This window comes from Ambystoma mexicanum, chromosome 12 (genome assembly GCF_040938575.1).
Source record: "Ambystoma mexicanum isolate Mex_15411 chromosome 12, UKY_AmexF1_1, whole genome shotgun sequence".
Lineage (NCBI taxonomy): Eukaryota > Metazoa > Chordata > Amphibia > Caudata > Ambystomatidae > Ambystoma > Ambystoma mexicanum.
The window spans coordinates 311,993,746-312,017,910 of NC_090936.1; positions in this window are offsets into that span (position 1 = coordinate 311,993,746).

The following is a 24,165-nucleotide window of genomic DNA, read 5'->3' on the forward strand; positions in this document are numbered from 1 at the left end:
TATCCTTGAGCTCCACTTGTTGAGCCAACTCCTCTTTCTTAAGCTCAGCATCTATTTCCAACTTGCGATATTCAAAGGCCAATTTCATCCTTAATAACTCAAGCTCTAAGGAATTGCTGGAGTTTGGAATAGAGGCAGCAGGAATGGCGGCATTCCCAGAAACAGATTCAGCAGAAACCCCAGGGGCAGAGTCCTCATTGGTTGCATTCCCCCCCTCATCAAGAGTTTCACTATCAGTCTGGTAGTCCACCAGGGCAGCTATCAGCTCAGCCCTAGACTTATCCACAAAGTCTAACTCCCTAGCTTCACAAGCACTCTGGAGAGCCTCCAAGCTCATCCGAGTTAATTTGCCATTCGCAATAGACTCCATTGTTTGTAATGCAGTTACCTTGTACACAACTAAACCTTAATTCAATAAAGGGCAAATATCCTTTGTAAGTGGCACGGTTATACACTGATTCTTAAAACCATAAGCATCCCACCGCTTGCCACCAGTGTGAGAGAACGGATCTCAACGACCGGTGGGGGGTGTCTGTACTTCCGCTCCCTATATGGTGGAGGAGAGGCACAGGAGACCCCAGCCAAGATTCTCTATTCGGTAGCAATGGTCGAGCAATCAAGGCCTAGCTTCTCAGGAGGTGATGCAGGCTGGTTCTTAAGTACAGTGTATCCCCAAGCCCCCACAAAGGAATATCCACACTCTGTATTGGTTAAAACACAGTCTTTATATAATCAATAGTTAAGGTTATGTACATTTATCATGATAACTCACTTTGTACTCTGGCAAAATCTACAATGACAAATATTTACAATCCTAAAGTGGTACCACCCTAGATCCTATTGAAGTGCATGAACAATACTGTACAATGTCACACAGACCAATAGAGTGAAACCAGCAATAGAGAGAGGAGAGAAAATAAGATGGTTGAGCAATAGGCAGAATACTGACCCCTACCACTAGGCACAGTTCTGTGTGGAGATCCCCCCACCTGGGCAACCTGTAAGGAAAGATATAGCTCAAGCCCAGTCCATATATTACTCTGCAAGTCTTATTTTCCCCTATAATGTTTTCACCCCCCCAATGTACCTGGTGGAGTCGAGTTCCTCGAAAAGGCGTCGACAAGCGTCGAGGGACTCGCTGTTCGGCGACGGGGAATCGACGGCCCTTCTTGAATGCCTTCCCTTTCAAGCGGGAGGCACGGGGCGTCGAACGTCCGTCGACAAACGAGGTGGAACGATGTCGAAGAGGCGGCAGCTTCGTCCGAGCGGTGCTCGTCGGCGTCGGGGCGTCGGCGTCCTGTAAGGCGGAGGTGTGCGGGGCACCTCGATGACAATAGTTCTGGACCGCAAAGATTGTAGAGACGGGAGCCCAGCAAGGGCGTCGAGTCGTCCAAGTCTTTGAGGTCGTCGGGTGGCGGGAAACCCACCGGCAGGTTTCTCCTCGGCGCGTTGGTCGTCCTCGACTTTCTCCGGCAGGATAAGCGGTCGACGATGCGGTCGAGAGAGTCCTTCGATTGAATGTTCTTAGGCAATGGAGCGGACGGCTCCATTCGTCGGCGGCACGGCGTCAAGTGGTTCCCACGGCTGGGCAACACAACTTCGACGGGCCTCCAGCGGTTCCACAAACCTGCGAACCCTGGTCGACGGCAATGGACTTTGACGGCGTCGATGTCCGGGTGCTTCACTTCGATCTCCTCGGCGGTCCCGTCTCGGGTCGACAGCCTTTCGAGGATCTGTCTTCCAGGGCGCTTCGGCGAAGATGGAGCGGTGCTCGATGGTCCCTCGGAGCACGGGAAGAGGGCGCCTTACCAGGTCCTCTCTCGGGTCAGCCCTCGACGAATTCGGACCGGTCGAAGCAAATGCCACAGCAAGTCTTCTTCTTCCAGCTGGACGTCGAGGATCAGCAGTTCCAGTTACTCTTGAGTGGAGACTCAGCTTCTGGACGCTCCTGAACTGAACACGTCTCCAGTGGTGAGAGGTCCCCAGATATACTATCCTCACTCTCATCCACGCTGCTGGCACACACTCAGCAGCCAATCATACTGCAGGGCATTCATGCAGTCAGTCAGCCAATCAGGCACACAGTGCATTCAGGCCACACTCCTCCCTTCCAGACACTCACAACAAGGAATGTGTATTGGGACAAGTACCCAGCCATTCAACACTACACACTGCATTCAGGCCAGTTTCGGGCAGGGCTGTCTCAGTCTTTGTCTCACATGCCAGAAACCAGACAACCACAACAAGAAGTGTATATTGGTCACACACTCCATTCACCCAGGTCCCACCCACAGGAGGTACCCACAACATACAGACACTGGGAAGGCTCCAGCCAGTCTAGCTGGGCCTTCACCACAATACCATACATGGAACTTCCACCCAACAGCCAGTCAGGGGGAAGGGACAGAGTCAGGGCTTCCCAGGACTTTGGGAAAACAAGACAACAGGCAATAGAAAGCAAGAGGCCACAGGGGCCATCTTGTTTTCTATCAGGAATCAACTGATCCCAATGGCAGGGCCTGGGTATCCCAAAATGGAGGACACCCAGAGCACCTGTCAAGTTCAGCATGGAGCTGCCACCAGCCCATACCCTGCTCTGTGGGCCACCCACAGGGGCCCAAAAACATACACTAGGGGCACAGGGTTGTACCCCCCTACCCATGGGTGCCATAAGGGTATCCCATGGGTCTGTTCACCAAACCAAAAGAGAGCTGCACTGCCAGGAGTCCCAAATGGACTCCTGGGCAGAAAACATGACAGAACACACGATAAAAACAGTAATAGGACAAGGATTCAGAGGCCCTGTCCCTCAGATGCATTTCCAGCATCACAGTGGTGTGTTTGTGTGTTAATGGCATGCACAGATTAGTAACTGTGGCTCTCTCTGCAGCATTGAACTGCTCCTGTTAACGGACCAGAGAGTGTGCAGGGCCAGCACTCACCCCAGAGATAAGTTTTTGACTTCCATTTGAGTAATTTGGTACTATGTGCATGATAAACAAGTTTGGTCTAATTGTGTATGTGTTAATGTAGGTAGTACAGTTTTGTGCGTTCCCTACTTTCCCGTGTCAATCCTACTCCCTCTCCTGCCCCTCATTTCAGTTATCCTGTATACCAATGCCTGTCCCGACTGCATATCCCTGACCCTCCTTCCCCACCAGGGTTTCAGAGGCCTGTGTGAATTTGACCTTGCAGGCACCCAGACCACGGTGGGGGTGGTTGGTTCGTGCCACTGCCGCACCTGTACACGTGAGCTGTGACAGTACACATCAGTTTGTGGTGCATCATTCTATGTTATGTACCACACATGGTACACATCCTGCTGTGACATTGTTTTAATGTGCTACCTTGTTTGTTACATCATTGTGGTAGTACTTGGGCTTTGTGACATACTGCTACTTCAAGGGTTGTAGGTCAAAGGATCGATAACCAAAGGATCGAATGGTCAAAGGGTTGACACCAAAGGACCGAAAACAAAAGGATCGAAATTTAGTTTATTTTTTTTTACATGTTTTTTTTTGGGGGGGGTTCCCCCCCAACCCCTGTTTTTTGTGGTTAAAAACTACTTTTTTTCCATAAACGAAAACCCCCCCAAAATATTTCATTTAAAAAAAAAAAAATTGATCCTTTTGTTTTCGGTCCTTTGGTGTCCATCCTTTAACCATTCAACCCTTTGTAGTCGACCCTTTGACCGGACACCTACTTCAAGTCATCTACTGGAGGCTCTTCTGGTTTGTTTTGCTGCCTGCAGGCTTTTTTCTTGGCTTCTATGTTGGCCTGCTTTGAGTTCTCTTTGATTTGGTGTTTTTACAAGTCAAGGTGGCCTCTGAGGGTGCTGGACACTTTTTACACACAAGGTGGAAGATGGTGACAAAGTGGAAGGGTGATCCTGTGGCCAGTTGAACTTCAAGGATGAAGGCTACATAACCCAGGCACAGTTGTTCGGTGGGTCATGGTGATTTGTGAGGGAGGTATTTTCTTGTTGACAGTTGCCTTGCCCTACAGTGTGATGGGCACCCTGACATTGTAATTGTGGTATCCTATGTACATGATGTATTCTGCTGATCAATGCCTGTTCATGTGTTGTGTTTACCTTTCAGGTGTGAGGGTATAGTTGTGGTTTGACATGCTGGGGTGTACACATGGTCAATGTTCACATGTGATGTGTAGAGGACACTGATGGTCACTTGATTGCACATGCATGTAATGAGTGCATGTCCCTACTGACACACACACTCGCACTATGATCCACTACATGTACAACCACCTTTCCATGTCCACATGTACACTCAGTTTGCCTTCTGGGGCCCACTGTGTCCCTGCAGCACATGATCTATGACCATTTGTGGATCCTGTACATGCGTAATTTGTTTTTTGATGTAGTTTGTTGTTTTGATGTGATGCTCAGGGTGTGCGTCACACACAATGGCTGGTCACTATGCTGTGTGCTGAGCAGTGTGTTGCAGGACATGGACACAGCACATGGAATCTGCAGCGTTGATTTTGAAATGCACAATGTGCATGTAAACAGGCATTCATTTTATGTTACAACTACCACTGTTGGAATGCATTTGGATATGACTTATTTTGGGTGGGAGGTTGTTGGTCAGCCATTTCATCTGATTCCATGTCAGGCATCGTATTGTCTGATGCCACTTTACATTTTTCACATGTCAATGTGTACCTTATTGGCACTGTGTCGGTGTTTTGCTATTTCTTGTCATGTTGTGGTTTGGGAGGGTATGGGTGACATACCAGTGATGGTCATGGCCTGTTTTGCAGGTCTGTGTGATTCACACCTTGCATGTGTGCCTTTTGGTCACACAGGATTGCTTATGTTTAAGTAGCTAGGGATGCACACAATGTGGTACTTCCATGGCAACATTCTAAGGGTGGTAAGGTTGTGACAGTTGACTGTCTCTTTGTCATCATCGATTGTCACCTGGTATGTGCCAGGCCTGTGTGCACTCCTCAGGGGTGGGAGTTTAGGTGAAAAATGTGGCCACAAGCTGGGTCCGGGCTGCCTCGCCACGTGCCCTATCCCCTCGCATGGGCAGCGCCTGTGCCTGTGGTTGGGGATGTGGTGGCACGACCATGTCCACCGGTACGCCCTGCCGTGTTGCAACATTGTGCAGGACACATGCTGCCACAATGATCCTGCACACTACTGGGGGTGCATAGAGTAGCTGCCCGCCAGAGCGGCCAAGGGAGTGGAAGCGTGACTTGGTCACTCCGAATGTGCACTCCACTATGGCCCTGGTTGCAATATGGGCCGCGTTGTATCTTACCTGGGGTGGTGTGGTAGGCACTGTCCCCTGGAGAGGTGATAATGGTTGTGATTATTGGGGTTTGCGTATTTGTGTGTGTGTGACATGCATGCATGTGCACGGGCATTTGTACTCACCTAGGAGCCATGTGTCACCATGCTGCCCAGCTTCCAGGGCCCGGCTCAGGGCGGACATTCTGTATATGAAACTGTCATGGATGGAGCCAGGGTAGTCTGCATAGACAGAGATGATGATTCCCTTTGCATCGCATACCCCCTGCACGTTGATGGAATGCCAGTGCTTGCGGTTTCGGTGGATGTGCTCAGTGGCCTTAGGTGGACGTAGGGCCACATGGCTCCAATCTATGGCACCGAGCACTTTGGGGAAGTGTGCCACCCTGTAAAAGTCCTGGACAACGGCCTGCCTTTCTGCGGGTGTTCTGGGCATGTATATGTGCCTGCGGACTGAGGGGTGTGCTGTCATGATTGCCAAGACCTGGTGTAGGCAATGTGACTGCGTGGCCTGTGAGACCCCTCCCACTATGGCAGTGGTCCAATGAAAGGACCCAGTGGCCAAACAATGCAGGACATTGAGCACCTTCTCCAAGGGGCTCAATGCTTGGGAGCAGAGGGTGGGGGATGTAAAGTCATCTTCCCACTCCCTGACCAGGTCTAGGATGATACGAGGTGGAAACCTATACCTGCCGTAGACCTGGTCATCAGGCATCCCAAAAAGGCTTGTCCGGGGTGAGAAAATGCGGGCACTGGCTATTCTCTTCCTCCTGCGGTGTCCCACGATCAGTGCTGCGACAAATGGGGCATTCATCGTAGCTGTATATACGTGTTTGTTGTTTGCGCGCACTTTTATACTGTGCATGGGGACGCTTCCACCTGCCTTCGTGTGGCGGACACGTTGACTCCTATGCATGTCTTATGGCGTGCGCGGTTTTCCCGTATTCGAATCCATGAATATGGGTTGTTCGCGTGCATGTGGGCGTTCCGTGTAGGTCCCTGCAGTACTTCCCCAGTTACGCCTTCTTTTTCACACGTTGTTCCCCATTCCGCGCGTTACGCCCCATGTTCTGCCCACTTTTGTTGTGTGCGCTGCGCTATGTGTGCTTTCGCTGTGCACGTAGCGCACGCCGTTTGATGATGTGTGCGCCCGCGTGCGCCACGCAGGATTTTAGCGCACATCCCAGGATTTACATGCGCACTGACTTCCATGAATTGATGTGCGTGGCTTTCGCACACTTGCGCTGCGATTTTCGCGCTGCAATTCACACGCTTGTGCAGCGATTTTCGGCGCACATTTATTCCATGAATTGGCCTGCAAATCTCTTACAACTAGAACGAAAGAACTGAAGACGAGCTGAAGGAAGAGGAATGCTGCAACTCCTGGATGACCGTTAAAGCCCTGCTACAGGTCCGAATTGCCTGAAACTCCATCGACAAAGAACCCCTTCAAGGTTAACTTCTTCCCTTGAGTTTGGGAGGAACAACCAAATCACAAGCCACCTGGACACCGTCCCCATCCTGGACGAATTTTCTTCAGAGTGCAGTTGAAAACCGGATAGCCGGTGGGAAGGAAACCAGCTTGTGGACTTTAAGGCACACCTTAAACCGTTGTTTTGCCAAGCTTATGGCCTCTTCCCTGGGAATTGCAGGAACCTCCTGACATCCTTCTTCTTGTCCGCACGACTGAAGCTATGGAACAGTGAGATCTGCTTGAACTGCCAGGAACACCTGCCTCAGCTACAGCTCTTCTTCACTTTAAAGGTACTGTGCAAACACGGTCCGTAAATCTTTTCGGCCACAGGGAAGGTTTGTGAAACTTTCCTGACTTCGAAGGCTTGTCCTTCCCTAAACCAACATCTAACTTTTCGTCTGCCCAAATTCTTCTAGGATCCGTGGCAAAGACTTAACCATTTACTACCAGATCTGTGCTATCCTATACAAAGACTCTGAACCATTGACTTTGGCCCAGGCCTTAGAACTGAATTGCTGATTGTAGTTAACTGAAACCCTTTGCCCTGCCTATGAAAATATTTGTGCTGTTGATTCTTATAACCTTGTCTTTTTACCCCTTTTTAAAGTAACTGAAGTGCCATTTTGCTCCCACTTCAGGGCAGTTGAACTTGTTCAGTAACTTATGGGTTGTGTATTTGTAGTTTATTAGTATAGGATATGGAGCTGCTCCTGCTAGTGTCATGTTTTCATTGATTGTGTAAATAAATGTATATTCTTTTACCAAGAAACCTTGAGTGTTTGTTTGAATCACTGTATTTGTTGGTCCTTTGTATAACGTGTTCTACTGCTCACTTTACTCTTGAGATAAGTCTGGCTGCTCAGCCACTGCTACCACATTACTGTGTAGTACAGGCTTGTACCAAAGGTGAATTTTACTGACACGTGCAGTCTTAGTTGCATGTAGTGTTCCCCAAGGGTACTGCATGTGATTCTGCCTAACAGGGGACATGAGACAGGGCCTGCCTGCGAGGTATGTTCACAGGTGATGGGGGGACCATGTGGTGTGGGCTGTCTTCAGGGCATGGGATGGGGGGCCATGTGGTGTGGGCGGAATAGGATGTAATGTCCGAATAAAATTACTAACCCCACCAAAAGACCTAAAACACACAGCATGAAAAGTTATAACTACCAAAAGTTTTAACTTTTCGTGGTATGTATTTCGGTGTTTTGGTGGGGTCAATGTGTTTTTTTTTAAAGGTTTTGGGGAGTTCGAGGGTGTCCCCCGCAACACTTCGCTCACTACAGTGAGTGGGGGTTGTGGGGAACACCCCCGCAACTATCCCGACCGAACAAACATTTTTTTTTTAAGTGGGTTGCAGCGGTATGGTCACAGATGATGGGGGGACATGTGGTGTGGGTTGCCTGCAGGGTATGCTCAAAGGTGATGGGGGGCCATGTGGTGTGGGCTGCCAGCAGGGTATGGTCACAGGTGATGGGGGGGCATGTGGAGTGGGCTGCCTGCAGGGTATGTTTGCAGGTGATGGGGTGGGTCCCATGTGGTGTGGGCTGTCTGCGGAGTATTTTCACAGGTGATGATGGCGTCCCTTGTGGTGTGGGCTGAATGCGGGGTATGTTCAGTGGTGATGGTGTGGGTCCCATGTGGTGTGGCTGCCAGCGGGGTATGGTCACGGTTGATGGGGGGCCATGTGGTGTGGGCTGCCTGCGTGGTATGTTCACAAGTGATGGTGTGGGTCCATGTGGTGTGGGCTGCCTGCAAAGTATGTTCACAGGTGATGGTGGGGGTCCCATGTGGTGTGGGCTGCCTGTGGGCTATGGTCCACTGCTGGGGTGTGGCTGTCCCGTGAGGAGGCGTCTGCTTCCAGGCGAGTTGTGTGTGTATCGCGGGCCTTCCCACACGATTTGGCTGGTGCTCGCGTGGTACGCGATTACGCAGATGTGGACCGGGTACGCGTGGGCCTTCCCACGTGATTTGGCTGGTACAAATGGGGTACGCAATTATGCAGGGGTGTGGACTGGGTATGCGCAGGCCTCCCCACATGATTTGGCTGGTGCAAGCAGGGTATGCGATTACGCTGGGGTGCGGATGGGGTAGCACGACCCATTCCATGCGATTTGGCTGGTGCTATTGGGGTACGCGATTTCAATAAAGTGCGGATGGGGTACAGACTGCCCTTTCCACGCAATTTGGCTGGTGCGACTGGGATATGCGATTTCACTGGTGTTCCGGGCATGGTACGCACAGCCTTGTCCACCTGAACTGGGTTCGCTCTGAATATGCAAGCAATTGCGATGGTGGTGTGTGTGCTGTCCCACGGATGGCTCTGGGCCTTGCGCCGTGGTAGGCATTTCACTAGATTTGTACTGCGCACGGGGGCATGTTGGGGGCATTACTGGCACTGCTTTATGTTCAATGCGCCACTGCTACTGATGCCTTCAAAAATTCTTGAATATGCGGGCCACGCAATTACTAGTTTGCGCCATGACTAGCGCTCGTGTGGCGCACGCACCTTCTCGAAGCACGGTGCCTGCACTGCTTCTGTGCTGGATTCTATGAATCAGGCCCATTTTAACCACCCTTATTTCCTTACAGCCAATCTTGACATGCAGGTGGTTTACCCTTAACCATGCTAGTCCATGATGATTTGTAGGAGTTATTCTTTAAATAATCAGTTTTGACCATCTGCAATTAGTAGGTAATCATTTATGTGTTTCATTGGATAACATGGGTTTATTCAAAATTGTTACATAAAAGTGTCCGCCATCTTGGTTGTTTTTTCAAGGAGCAGTGCCATCCCACTGCAGGCTTTTATCAGCACAACTCAGAAGCTTTCTTAGAGCAAAGCTATCTGCCTCATAGAAAAACAGAGGTTTTCCCAAAATTATTTATTAAAAAATTAGAGCTACAATTATGGGCTCGAGACACCCTGGCCATTATACATTACAGACAATTAGTGTCAAGTTTCTTAACAGTGACTCCTGTGACTAAGCCCTGTTTTCTACCATGCTGTCCCATCTTTACTTCAGTCAACATACAATTGTGGTAGCAAGTAAACTGTCAAACCAATAGAATTGAACTCACATGGAATATTGCATTTATGATTTTCTTAAAATGTGACAAATACAATAGCTGTGCAGTCATATAGGGTCATGCTTTATAGCTTGCCTTGGCATGTAAACTGTTCAACACAGTCACATTCATACATCATACACCTTGTAACACAGAAGGAAATGCACAATAAATAGAACACTATCACAGAGCTGTCACAATACAAATATATCATTGGCATGCATGTCCTTCCATTCCAAGATGATACCCATAAAATGCTGTTTTAGTTCATATACAATGGGCCACTGACATAAACTCTAATGATCACCAAGCAAATGATTGGTGTGGATTGGAAGCCTCATTATCATATTGTTTAGCCACCCTAGCAGGATCAACATTATACAAATGAATGACAAGCTCAAATGTCAAAAATAATGACTTAACATGTCTTAAGGCAACACAAAAATGGAAAATCATCAATATATCAATCATCATGGAAATACATGAAGCTCTTAACTCTTAAAAGCAACCTTCGCCAATTCTCTTGCTTACTTGCAGATTTGTGCTAACGTCTCTAAAATTGCAGACACTACAACCAAGCTTTCACCATGGTGCACTCTGCTGGTAGAGCTCTGTCCGGGAGCTAAAGCTCTCGTAGCTATACCTAATATCAAAGGCATGGGACTTTGCTCTGCTTCAATTTCTGGAATACTCATTAAGTGAACTTCACTCTCTCTCGTTATTCCTTTATTCGTAATACGGATGAAGTTTTTCTTTTTTCATATTTCATAAAGTACGTGCATACGGTATTTCACATAGGGTTGTGCCAGTTGTCTCACTTCTATCCACCATTTAAATATGGTTCTTCTAGTTGAATATTATAATACAATTGTTATTTTTTTTATTTTTTAATAGCACCTTATTAATCCTCTCTGACTTTGATACACGGCAATTAAGTACACTTATTTGAATGAAATGTCCTTAAGATTATACATATACACACTGTTTCTGTCCAATTTAGATTTTTTTTTAATATGCTGAATCTGTATGTTAATCTAAGACTCTCAACTACAAGAATCTGCCTTTCTTACACTGCTTTACACTGCTTTTAAAAAAACCTTCTATTTGTACAGGCTGTACAGTTGGATACTCCTTGACTAATAAAATGAAGATAAGCTATTACTGGTGTGATCTCCATATGTCAAGTGTTGAATAATGCACCACAGCTGAATCAGCAACTACAAGCACAGATATTTGAGATGACCTATGGAGGGAACTCCTTGAGCAACATGACCTTCCGGGGACAGGAGAATAAGTGCAGAGGTAGACTGGGCAGGGGAGGGCCTGGTGCCCTGCAAGACTCTGAAGGAAAAAGGCCACCAGTCACTGGCAGATGGGACATTAACAAGGGAGGGGAAGGCGGAAGGAAGAAGAGAAAAGGAAGGCCTTGAGGAACTTCTGGAAACTTAAGGAAATCCAGTTCAAGTCTGAGATGGGCAGGGAGGCCATTCCAGAGGGAGGCACCTGCAGAAGAGAGAGATCTACCCCCCACTTTCTGCTTGGAAAAAAAGTCTGATTTGCAGAGAGTTTGAGTTTGCTGAGCAATTTAGGGAGAGAGAGTTGGATATAGCATGGTCCCTGGCCCAGAAAGCCTTGTAGATGATGTAGAGGGCCTTGAATTTGATCCTTGCAGCAACAGGGAGCTAGTGGACAGATTTAAGGGTTACAGACATGCAGTCCCTGGGCTTGAGGCCAGGGATACCGTGTCCAGTCCGGTTCTGGATAAGTTGAAGCGGGCGAACAGAAGAGTTAGGCAGATTGAGGAAGAGGCTGTTGCAGTAGTGAAGCCTGCAGAGAACTAGAGCTCTGGAGAAGTTGAGTTTATGGGGGAAGGTGAGGAAGGGGAGAATGCCTCTTAGGAGGTGCAGCTGGAAGTGGGCCTTCTTGGACAGGCCATGATGTGATGAGAGAAGGAGAGGTGGGAGTCGAAGATGATAGCAAGTTGTTTTGCTTCACACGAGGGTGAGGGGGCCCAAGGAGGGTGGCCAGAGTGTAGGGGGAAAAGAGGAAGCAGGGGTCCCAATGACAAGGATCTCTGTCTTACTGGCATTAAGACAGAGATCCTTAGTAGTGCACCATGCTTGAATAGGAGACAGGCAGTCAGGAATGAGAGAGGAAGAAGAGGAGGTAGAGGAGGGTAGCTTGAGGGAAAGCTGTGTCTCACCAACATAACACTGAAAATTATGTGTGAAGAAGAAGATCAGATGGGCTGGGGGGGCAGGTAGATGTTAAGGAGCCAGGGCAAGAGGATAGAGCCCTGAGGGACACCACAGGTGGTGAGTGCAATGGTGGAGAAGGGCCCAATTTAACCTGGGAGGGGTGGTCAGAGAAAAAGGAGGTCAACCAATCCAAAGCCAGGTCTGTGATGCCAAGGGTGTCACAGAGCCCCTTTATCAGGGTGGCACGGTTGAGAGTATCAAAGGCGGAGGAGAAGTCACGCAGGATGATAACAGAAGGAGAGTTGGAATCGAGATTTGAGCGCAGGTCTTCATAGGTATTCAGGAGTGCAGTTTCAATACCTTTGGCAGATCTAAAGCAAGACTCATGGTCATGGAGGCAACCACCAGATTCAGTGTGGTGGACGAGCTGGGAGATGGCCAGATTCTGTGAGAACAGTCCCGTCCCCTGCACACCCTAATGTTGCAAAGACAACTAAATACTCATGAAATGTTTAAAAATAAAGAACTTTTATATAAAGATGAACTTGTCATCACTGAATTTTCTGCCCATTTTGGGCATAAAATTTTGTGCATAAAATTCAGTGATGACAAGTTCATCTTTATATGAAAGTTCTTTATTTTTAAACATTTCATGAGTATTTGGTTGTCTTTGCAACATTAGGGTGTGCAGGGGACGGGAGTGTTCCACAAGTTTGTGGACACCTGCTGTTCTCACATAGTTTGGTACAACCCAGTGTCAGGGTTGATATTCTCCCCCGCACCCCACTTAATATCTTAACCCAGTTACTTAATACTAAATAGGTGTGCTCTAGGCAATATATATTGCAGATGGCCAGATTCTCCAAGAGTTTGCCCAAGAAGGAGGTAGTGGAGATAGTGCAGTAGTTTATCCTAGTAGTTAAATATTCAAACTATAAGCATAAATGTATTCTCCCATAGTTGCAGAAGTTACATCTGGTTGGATTTTGGCCCTAAAGCATCAAAAGACAAAGGGGTACTTATTACTGCACCTTATCCAACCTACCATCTACATCTACTTTTGCCCACCATTGACCCCCTCTTTATCTGTGACTCAGGCAGCATTTGGGGGTTACCCAGCCTACCTGCACAGGTGGCCCTGCAATCACTGAACTTCCCATCTTCCTCTACCCAAGAGGAGAATAGAAACAAGCCCCACCTGTACACTTTCTTGTCAAATGTCGGTGGGCATATATGGAGATTCCATACCATTTTCTCCATTGCTATACATGCGCAAATTCTTATCAACCGTTTCACTGTGAGGTGCATATTTGCTGACATCTGCGCTATATACATTTTTAAAATTGCAGCAGACAAAGCCAATAGAGCCATTGTGTAACACATCACTTTCTCTGAAACCCCAAAATAGCAGTTTTGTGATTTATTCAATCAGGCAGAGGATAACCAATCCTACATGTTGATCCAGTATCTGTGAATGTCAGTGCTTAGCCATATGATGTGGTATAACCTCTGTCTTACCTCAGTGGCATAACAGCAACTCTCACTCTCATTTTGTCTCTTGTAGTGAGTGTTTCTGTCACGTATAAGAGTCCCAGGAGCGTAAACTTTTTGTAAAGTGCATCCCTGCCCAAAATATAAAGTGGCAGCTTTGTCCATCACTAAACATCAGTGGCAAAGCAAGCAACCACAGGATCCAGGTGTCTCTAACTGTGTATCATTATTTACAGGAGCAGAGTATTTTTGCCCTTTGACCGATTGAGGAGAAACATATTCTTTGAATACTGGTCTCAAGTCCATAAGACATTTTTGCGCATAGATAGGGTACTGGTCAGCACCTCCCACGTTTACATAGTGCTAAACACTGAATATAAAGAAAGATCGTTATCAGATCATTATCCTCTCCAGATAACACTCAAAATGGGCAAGGCGGTCATTACTATGCCAATATGGGCAATCAGTTATAACCTAAGCAGGGAAATAAGAAAAAAATGGAACACCAGATAAAGATACTTGATAGATTGCATAGGACAGATCCTGTTGCACGGAAGAAACTTAAAGGAGCACAGGTCACCCTGAACCAGACCCAAGAAAGCTTAAACAAGTATGAATTTGGTGAATAGACATGATTTCAGCATGTGTTTGGTGATAAATGAGGCAAAGCAGGCATGGATGGCCACAAAGCAAAGTGACAGGAAATTTACCATGAAGATTGAAATGAAAGGCTCTGTTACTTTTGATCCATACATGATAAATGATACATTTAGGGAATTATTTTCACCTCTATGATCTGCAAAATCTAGCTTAGATCAGGGTAAAATCAAAACATTTTAGATGGAGTTACACCGCCCTCTCTCACACATACTGTGCGTGAGACATTAGAAGCATCCATTATCATGGAATATATGCAATGGGCCATATCTAAATTAGCAAGAGGCAAGGCTCTCAATTGAGTGTTATGCTAACTTCAAACTAAACTGCTATGCAGCACAACTACAACATGCAGTGTCTTGGTGCGATGTGAATTTACAAGATTTTTTCCGAGTAAAATACAGAATCTCAATGCAGACCACAAACTATTGAACTTACTGTGTGCAGATGCAACCGCAATTAAAACTTCTCCAACACAAGTCCTCATAGTACCTTACATATGATGCAATCTGGCAGCACGCAGAAGAGTAGCATCTGTAGTTTCACATGATATTCCGTTAAGGGTAGTACAATTCGTGGAGGCTTAGCCAGTGAGATGCGCCAGAAAGTCTGTCGAAGACAGGGCTGTGTGGCACTAGTCTTTCATGTCATTATGATATTGTTTGTCTTTTCAGGAAATGAGTAAAGTATGGTATGTCCACAGGGGACAACTTTTGATGCATGCTGGGCTGGGAGGATATCTCATGAGCAACACGTTTGTCTTGAAAGCAAGACAACGCAGAGCAACACAGGTTCCAATCCCCATCCTGCACTAAGGGAATGGTCTCCGGTGTTAAGTGCGTAATAAAAGATTCATTAATTAATTATGAAACAACTGCAGTGCTCTGTAAAACATGGCCAGATTTCCTCAACCTAGCACCTAAACACTATACAGTAACAACATTGGATGCACTAGCAGGTGGAAGTGAAAGCATGTCAGTAATATGTAAGGCTTGTATTTCAAACTGTATTTCCACATTGAATGAAGTCAAGGATACATGGGAAAGCGACTTAAAGGCCCCAAGAGTCCTGTATGGAGGAAAATCTATACATATGTCAGAGGGCATCCACAAATGCCATGCTGAAACGTGTTCAATATAAATATTTAAAAAGAACATATTTAACACCCATACCACTATGTCAATTCACACCTGAGCATGCTGCCTCCTACTCTAAATTCACATCACGTGACACTACCTTTATGCATATGGTATGGGACTTTAGCCACATCCAGCCAATATGGTAGAAAATATATATGTACTTGGCCAACTTAACAGGCTTGGAGCTGTAGGGATAATTTGTGCACACATTTCAACTGTGCACTAATTTTATCTGCACAGCTGAATTCAATAGGGGTAATGTTCACCATGCAGAAATGTGACTTAGTGCTAATGTGAGGCATGATTTCGGAGTTAGCTCAGCACAGTGTAGTGTAGGCTACTAAAAATTAACATGATTAAGTACTTATCTACTAACATCTAACCTTAACAAACTAAACTAATTAGTAATTAAACTGGGGTTTAGGCCAAAGCGCAGCTCCAGGCTGGGGGCTGCATGAACTCACACTGCACCGTTAGCTTAGAACATAAATGCACACATTAAAAGTTGTTCTGTAGCTTGTTGAACGTGAGGCAGAGTGCAATGAGCCAGAAGAATGCATTTGCAAGAACAGCCCATTGTTTGTACAGGAAACCACAGAGGAATGAAATGTTGGAGATTCATCCAGACATGAGAAAGAGTGCTGTATAAAGGTTATTGTTGAGCAGCAGAAAGGGTTTGGGAACATTACTGTGATGTTGGCTAAAAGGGGAGGTGTTTGATTGATGATTTTTTTATTTTTTTATTTTTTACATTTTTAAAGCGCTCACACAGCCCACAGGCATCGAGGCGCTGTTACAGGAATTGTTTGTTTTGTAGTTGCGTAATTGTTTTTCTCTTAGTTGCGTATTTATAACACGCTTAAACACCCAGATGTTTCTAAGCGCGGACCCGGGGATTGAACCTGTGTTGCTTCATGTCGTCTTGCTTCCAAGGTGCGCACATTGCCACTATGCTATCCTCCCGGTCACGCAGCAGGAGGCAAGAGGCATGACAAAAATGGGTGGTGAAGCCATATGCGTTCTTTATCAAGATATATGTAGGGCGACGCAATAAAAGAGGTTATAAAACAGAGAAGGAAGGAGAAAAAGGAGCCAGAAAAAGATTGAAGGGGAGAAGAAGGAACAAAAGCAAAAACTAACAAAGTAACGAGATCGGGCAGTCTGTGTGGAAAGTGGTAGCTGAGTCGGTGACAGTGCAGGAAGGAGGGAGACGGCTAAATACTGACACTATAGAAGACATCTTTCTGCCGGCTATGCAGACAAAGTGCTGCAGAAATATTGGTAAGCATATGTGACAAAATGAAAGAGAAATATCTAGTTAGAGGTGATATTATTCTATTTAGTGAAGTGTCAGATTAGGTAGATGGGGAAATAATACATCTCTTCATGCACCGGAGAACAGATGTTTTTTCTTTTCTGTGCACAGATAATCATGTGTTGGAAAATGGGAGTTGTAGGCCTGCTAAGTATCAATTATATTTCAATGTTGCATATAAAAAAGCACATGCTTTGCCAGGTTTTCTGAAATAGAAGCCAGTTTCGCTGGGCGCAGAAGGGGAACTTTTGTCTTTTTGGGAAATTAAGAAACGCACGATCAGGTGATGAAAACTGCATTTTGCTAGCTGTGTTTAGATTTTTTTTTCCCATTCTGGCACGTCTTTTCTGTGTTTGTGTTATTTTGTTTTCATAATTGAAGATAAAATACCAGGGAGCGTTTATGGGAAAGCCATGTGTGGTCTGTTATTGTGTGGTTGCTTCTGAAGTGTCAGTGACCACATTTAGTGTGCTCAATCTAGCACTAACACGTGTTTCGACCTCCACAGGTCTTTCTCAAGGCAAAGCTCTGCTCAAAATAAGTGATTGCAAAACATATAAATGCATAGTATGAAACACAATCAAGAATGCAAACCCCAAACATGGACAAGGATATAGATTACAGAGCAAAATATAGAGAGTAGCAAGAAATATATATAAAAAGAAAAACGGGAATGAGAACAACACATAAGGTATACATTACCAAGAACAAATTGCCGATTAAGGTAAACAGGAACATGTCACCACCGGTACATGCAAAAAAAAGGGCAAAATAGCAAAGGAAAACTTATGCACAAAGAGCAGTAGAAAAAATGGCACCCACTGGAACTCCGGCTTCCTCAGAGGTCGACTCTGAGGAAGAACCTTCTAATTCACTAGAGGGTCCAGGGGAAGAGAATCTTACCCCCTCCTTAACACATCGTAGAAGGGGCTTCATGGCAGAAATTAAAAGGCACAAAAAGGGAATTTTTCCAATTTCAATGCTACCACTAATAAACATGTAAGATTCACTGTCCCTTTAGGATGAGCTACAGCAACACCCACCACATCATCAGAGGAAGAAGAGGAAGGGGATCTAGGATTAGATACAGGGCGCAACATAAACAGACCTTTAACAAGAGCCAGTCTGAGGAACCTACAATCCAAATCCATTCTGAAAACTTAGTTCATAATCTTTCCACTAAAGTACTCACCCCGGTGGAGAGGTCAGTATTGAATAAAGGTTTGTCATTTGCACCAAGTCGGAAGCCTGATCTTATTGATTTCCAAATAGATCTGTTCAAGTTTATACGGAAGCTGAAGCTTCAAAAATTCTTTCATACACAGGTACAGCAATACAAACCCAGGAGTATTCCTATCTCTCCAAGTCAGCTCACACTATCAGATATTGAGGATACCACTTTGCTCTTGTCTTTGGCAGATAATTCTGGTTTTCAAACAAGTCAATTACAACAAGAATTAGGTATTCACCAATTGAATTTACAATTACCGGAACATAAAAGGGCATCTAAATGTATTCCTGCTTCACAGAATGAGAATGTTATAGACACATTTTATCAGGCAGTTACACAGGATATACACCACTTTATTGATCACCCCAGGAGTATGTCACACCGATATAACAACCTTTCTATTGGTGAATGCATGATCCAGGCATAGTTATAAAGGAAGCCGATAAAGGCGGAAATATAGTTATTTTGAATAAAGCTGATTACATTAAGATGGCCAATGACCATTTAGCCACTCCAGGCTGTTATTGACTATTACCTGGCAATCCAACCTTACAAACAGTTTTCAATCTATCAAACCTAATTCCAAACTGGCACTCACAGGGATTGATTTCTGATGATGAGAAACAGTATCTATATCGGCCAACTCCAGTTATGCCAACTGTGTATTTTTTGCCTAAGATTCATAAAGAGTTCCAAGAATTGCCACAAGTTAGGCCTATTCTAAGTGGTTTGGGATGGACAACAGAAGGTCTGTCTCAGTATATCGATACTGCAATTAAAGGTTTGGTTATCACATTACCTGCTTACTTACGAGATACCACGCATACTTTACAAGTGCTATCTTCAATTCAATGGTCAGAACATACATGTTAGCAAGTTTTGATGTTAAATCTCTTTATACCACCATACAACATAATCTTGCCCTTGACACTATTGATTTTTCTTTTCAGAATCACCAGCATCTTTTGCAGACCATATATCCATGAGCAAAGATTGTTTGGCATTTACGTTAGAACACAACCAGTTTCTGTTTAATGACCACTATTAAGTTCAAACTAGAGGAGTGGCCATGGGGGCCAAGTACGCTCCCTTGCTCGCCAACCTCTTTATGGGGAATTTTGAAGAACATTACATTTATAACCCACATACATTTGCAGATCACATTGTGGTATGGAAGAGGTACATTGACAATGTTTTTTTGATTTGGAATGGCACTTTAGACATTTTTCATGATTTTACCGATTATTTGAAAAATAACACTTTTGGCATTGAATTTGTGGGGCATATCAGTTCAAATAGAATGGAATGTTTTGACCTAGCAATTAGTATTTCAGACTGTCAGATACGTACACAGACTTTTAGAAAACCCACAGCTGTCAACTCAATTTTGCATGCTACAAGTTGTCATAAATGATCAGTGATAGATAACATACCATTTGGGGAATTTCACCGAGCTCACAGAAACTGCAGCGCCACATCTGACTTTATTGATGAATGTGGACAAATTTATGACAGGTTTAAGAATAGAGACTATTCCACCAAAAACATTAGACAAGATATGCAATGAGCCAGTAGCATACCACGAGAGAATATACTCTGTGCGCCAAAGACGTGCAAACCTAACAGTTATTCTGATGTGCGTATTATCACTAAATATGTTCAGAATTCAGATATGTTATATGGATTACTAGCCAAACATTGGCATTTACTTCAGTTGGATCCGGATATACGTCCATACATATCGGATAAACCCAAATTTATATTTACTCGGAACCGGACACTTAAAGATCACCTGTGTCCTTCTTTTCTAGCTCCTCTAACTAACCATGTAGATTTGGCAACTTGGCTACCTTCTAAGCCTAAGGGCTTTTTCAGATGTGGCACATGCAATTTCTGTAAGCATGCTATTTGCTCTGATTCTTTTTTGTGTCACAAAGGTCTAGCGATACAAATACGTGACTTTATCAATTGTAAGACCAAATTTGTGGTGTATGCAATCCTTTGCATATATGGTAAAGTTTATGTGGGTTCAACAATTAGGGAATTGAGAATTCGCATATGAGAACATTTTGCTAGTCTAAAGAAGCCAGACTCAAAATTGCCATTGTCTATCCATTGGCAAGAACATCATCAAATGGATAATGTTAGAGACATACAGTTAATTGGTTTAATGAAGCGCAACCTCATCCTATGGGGGGTTGATTGCCTTGCACTTTTAAGACAACTAGAAGCACGTATCATTTGTAGATTACGCTGTACCACCCTGGGTTTGAATAGTGATACTGAATTACATGTCTTCTTGTAGGTGGTCAATGTGGTGTGATATCCATCCTGCATTTTGATCTCTAATCTACTGGCATTATCACACGTGTCACCACTGGAGCCTGGGAGACCAACGGGGTGCCTGTGCTGTGCCTGCTGGCCAATCTTATTGGATATAGTTAAGCATCTAAGATCCTATTAACCATCATTTATTACACATGATATTCATTATTTGCCCAGGACTTTGCAAGCAGCTGTGTGGAATGTTATTTTTGTTTCCAATCACTGTTGTTACCAGTCTCCTTGTAGAATTAGGCAGAATCTGTTTAAAAGAATTAATGATGGGCAATTTATGACCACTCGGAGGTCTCTTTTACTGTGCCAGTGAATTGGTAGTTTCCACGCTTATTACGCCCTATCTTAACTTTGACCTATCGTGTATTATGTGATTGTATTTGTGTCACGGCTTATCGCCGTGGTATCTGCTCCAACAAATCACATAACCAATATAAAATCAAATAACTAATATTCTTTTCCTTATAACACATGTTTACCATATAATTTGCTGATATTGACCTATTTTGGATCATGTGACCACTTTGGGTCATGTGTCCAGTGCCGTTTTACATGCGCGAAGGCTCATTCATTTTCACCAATTCTTTCTCTTTTGCATTACATGAACTAGACACTCTTGCATCATGAGCTCATGGCTCATATTTAAATAACTTCTATCCTGCATGTAATAAACGCTTAGCGTTATTTCGTATGAATTTCTGGCTCACATGATTATGTCAGGTGACGGGTCCAGAGACGCGTCACGTGTTTGCAAGGTCCTCTTCTTTATTTAATGAACACAGAAATGAACGCCGGTTAGACTATATTGCGGCACAAATTCGACAATTTCAGACGGCATTATATTTTGGTAAGCTAGCATATTACCTCACCCGCACAGTGTTCTATACAAGTCACTGTCTTGGGAGTTTGTTTGAGTCTTCAACATAGATGTCGCTTTGCTCCGGTAGGTCATGCCACTTTGAGGCTGAAGTATTTGGATGAATTGGATATCCATAATGATTTGTTTCCTGACAAATCTTTCATTATCATAGCTGTCAAGGTATTTTTCGAGGTATGTGCTATGTCTTACTACGACTTTTGTGGCTATAGCACCATGGCTCTTGAAGTGTGTGTAGTGATTTATCCCTCATAATTTTCAATCTCAGGACGTCATATTCACGACTGTGGTTACGCTTGAACATATTCAGAATCGAACATTATTTGGCAAGAACTGAAATTTGGGTAATTGACCCCTTTTGTCACATAACTCTGTCACTGAATGCCTTTTTTGACGGGAAGTGACACTCAAATTAGGTGCATGGCACTAGTGCTAACTAGTTTATAATTCACATTTCAGACAGTGTGTACTTTTCTTTTTGGCCATCGGGTGCAGTGGCAGACATAGCGTTTGGAGACACTGGGCTTCTGTTGGTGACTTGTGTGTTTTATTGTTTAGGCTCTATTTCAACTTCACATTTTATGTAGATATTATTTAGATTTCATGCCATTTTTTCTGCTGCAATTGCTCTTTGTGCATACATTTTCCTTTGCAATTTTCCTCTTTTCTTTTGCATGTACCGGTGGTGACATGTTCCTGTTTACCTTAATCGGCAATTTGTTCTTGGTAATGTATACCTTATGTGTTGTTCTCATTCCCGTTTTTCTTTTTATATATATTTCTTGCTACTCTGTATATTTTTCCCTGTAATCTATATCCTTGTCCATGTTTGGGGTTTGCATTATTGATTGTGTTTCATACTATGCATTTATATGTTTTGCAAACACGTATTTTGAGTAGAGCTTTGCCTTGAGAAAGACCTGTGGAGGTCGAAACACGTGTTGGCATATAACTCTGACTCCGGAATATGGACACTATTAAATATTGAAATATACATTTTGAGACTTCTATGAGCAGCATCTTTGAGGACTTGTTTCATTGGCAACATTGAACCTTATTATTGAAGGTTTTGAATTCTTGTGGTACTAGCAGCGCATCTACTTGGTGGAACAATTACTGTTTTTCTCTACGTGACGTAGGTCTTGAGGTGCCTACTTGTTTCATCAGAGTGCAGCAGCTAGTTTTGGCTCATTATCAAGCAGTTTTTACGCGATATTCTTTCCCAATCGCTTCCATTTCCTGGCACACCTCAGCTATACTGTTTTTCAATCTAGCACTAAGTCTGTGATTGTCCTAGCCAAAGCATCCCATTTACAAAGGATATAATACTGAGCCAATTTCCCATGCTTTAGCAAATGGAAATCAGAAAGGCACAGGGCCAAGATAAAACTCCTTACAGAACTGGCTGCCACTAAATGGCTTTGTTTATTTGGCATGCTACCAAGAGGAAGATCAAGCAGTTCACCCACTACTTTCATCACTTTAGGTTTGGTGATTATGAAGTGTTGCATTGTTCTACTGATCAACCACCCCAACATTTGAGGAATGTTTAAAATGCTGGCCCACTGCCTAAAATGAACTACACAGATTGAGAACTGTAAATACAGTCAATTAATCATGTTTTACTAGCTTGGGAGATTCTTTAAACTTGGTTAGTTACCTATTGGAATTGATTCCTCCTTGATCGTCACCATGTCTTAATTTCCACAAGTATTATGTATGTTTTAAACACATTCAAATGGAACAGTTTTCATCCATCTTTTATTGCTGTGTTATGTCTCAGCCACTTGCTATTGTTAACTTCCTGTTGTATTTTAAAGAAAAACCAATAAAGTAAATTTAAAAAATAATATAGTGGAGAGAAAAAAATAAACCAGCAGGAAAATATAACCCAAGCCAGAAATAATTAGATTTAGTGCTGTTTGCAAATAGGGACACAGAAAGAATAGAGCTAAGGGCCAAGCTAGAGAAGAAATGTTGGTGTGACCGAGAGGTAAATTTAATTTATGAGAGATTTTCTGTGAACTAAATGTTATGAATAAACCTTTTCGTGGTTTATTTGGCGTGTGTGGCCTTGATTTTAGAACAAATGCGGACAGGATTCACTGGTCCCAACTGTGATTTCTTTTCAAAGATTTTGAAACGCTACTTGCACAAGTCTCCCCTTGCTGAGTCGCGATACACACGTAGCACACGCCAAATAAACCACGAAAAGGCAATTTACCAATGAACTATTTCTGAAATCCCAATTTGGGAGATCTATATAAATCAAGTCCTGAAGACGGGTCCGACGCATGCCTGATAGCATCAAATAGCTAGCTACTGAGCCTTTTTAACCATCTTTTGCCTGGACCCAGAAACACACTCTTTGGTGTCGACAAAGTCAAGGACGGAAAAATTAACAAAGTCAAGGATAGTGAATTGCATCAAGGTTTCATTTAATAATAGGATGTCACCTTATTTGTTTACTAACCTCACTACATCACCAGTATTTGACGAATGTGTTCAGTTAAAACCAACTGGTCAAGACAATTGTTTTTCAGTATAGGTTCTCTTATGGAATGTTATGTGCATTTTTGTCTCTCCTGTTTTTAATTTTTCTAAGTGTTTTGTATCCATGAATTAAAATATGTATTTCTCTATGTTTTCTGTCGCAAATAATTGATCGACATGAAAGGTAGCACGTTGTGCAACTAGACACACCTGGCACGTGTGTAGGCGGGTATCTGTTTTTGTGGTATTCTTGTTGCATTATAGATTCATATTAGTCCTTTGCCACACAGCCCCCTAAAAAAGAGGACTCCGCAGCTCTAACTGCTTTATTTTACTAGGACATGCTGCCATAGTCAGTCTGTTGCAGGAAATTACCCCTTTGCACAGACCTGAGCCCCTAGAGTACTCAGAATCAGAAGACAACGGCTTTGGAAGAATAAAGGGCACCCCAGCCAGCACATCTACACTCGTATTGATGGACTACCAGTGGCCATTCATTTTGTATTGTCATAAAAGAAAAGTGTATGCACAAGCACTATTGACCCAAAAGTACGGCAATGCACACCTATCAGAGGGATTTATGTGATTATTGTGACGGCCGAAAAT